Source organism: Hipposideros armiger, unplaced genomic scaffold (genome assembly GCF_001890085.2).
Source record: "Hipposideros armiger isolate ML-2016 unplaced genomic scaffold, ASM189008v1 scaffold_612, whole genome shotgun sequence".
In the NCBI taxonomy this organism is placed as follows: domain Eukaryota; kingdom Metazoa; phylum Chordata; class Mammalia; order Chiroptera; family Hipposideridae; genus Hipposideros; species Hipposideros armiger.
Window position 1 is genome coordinate 857,755 of NW_017731962.1, and position 1,470 is coordinate 859,224.

Here is a 1,470-nt window from a genome sequence, read left to right on the forward strand (position 1 = left end):
AAAAAAAAAAAAGACAACTAGGACTGTGGATTTCTTAGCTTTCCTAGCACATGGCATTCAAAAGGTGTGTGAAATGAATGAACGAATAAGTGATTAGAAAATGATGTTGGCCTGCTAGAGTAGGGCAGGAATATAAAGGATCATAAAAGACAAGAAAAGGTGTTGTGACTTCATGCTGTAGGAAATAGGAAGTCACTGAAAGATTTTGGTCAGAGAAGGAGGAGAAGTTGTCCCCACCTTGCCGACGTCGCCTCCAAGTCAGTCCGCCTCCCCTGGGTCCATGCATGGGGCCTCGCCTCCCGAAGTGGGACTCAACCCAGGCAGGGGTTGGGGTAGGGGAGATGGTGGTGAGAGGGGCTGATAGGACGCATTCCTGGGGCCCAGGAAGCCTCACCTGGAGCGGGTTCCGGGGGCTGGGAGCCGCACCTGAGAGGCTAGCGGCCAACCCCCATGACAGACCAGGAAGGAAGGCCTGACACTGGGCACACTGACACTTGCCCGGTTAGGGCCTTAAACCAGGGCCCGGCAGGGCTGCAGTGCAACGGGTCCTGGAGCTCCAGGTCGGGAGTTGTCACTGGCCGAGCTGGAAGGAGCAGCTCCGCCGTTCGCAGGTCTCCATCCGCTCTAACACGCATCCTGGGGGGTTGAGAACCCCAGGAGTAGAGCCTGGCGCTTCATTAGGAAGTCCCGGCAGAGGGCCCCAGGACCTGGCGGAGAGCCTTGCGGGGCGGAGGTGTTGGCACGTCCCGGAAGCCATCCTTCCACTGACTGCGCGGGAACCCAGACCCGGGTGTGTCGAGGTCTTTCTGCAGCTCCTGCGTGATCCGCATCCTGCGGGGGCTGGAGGGGCTCCGAGTCCAGGACAAGCGCCCCGCACTGGGATCCTCCTGGCACCCCTGCGTCTGCACCAGCCGCGTCCCCAGCAAAGCAGAGTAGCGAAGGGTGAACCCTGGTTGGCCCGTGAGCGCCCTCTGGCGACAAAAGATTCAGTCACAGAAAAAAAAGCATTACCTCGCCCTGCCCCAGCCAGGCGTGAGGGTGGAGGGACCACCAAGGCCGTGAGGTCCGGAGGGGAGGCAGACAGCACAGGGACAGACCGCGTCGCAGATGAGTGCCTGGAAGTGCAGAGAGCCTGAGGGAGGGAGCCTCCGGGGAGGTCTGCCGGGGTCCTGCCTCGGCGTTCCAGAGAACAGTACCTGAAGTGGGGGGTGAGGTTTAAGGAAATAAAGAGACAAAGAAACAAAGAGGGTCCGGGAGGACTGGAAGCATTCTTAGCAACCAGCCTCGAGTTTATTTTTCCTCCCCATTATATACCTCCAGAGTACATGCAACACAGAAGGGATGAATATGCATTACCTCATTAAAAGTACATCATTAGCTATCCACTAGAAACCTGAAGGTCAGCGGAAAATTTAGAGGGTCAGTTTCCCAGGAAACTATCTTCTACAAACCCAGACAGCCCTCTATCTT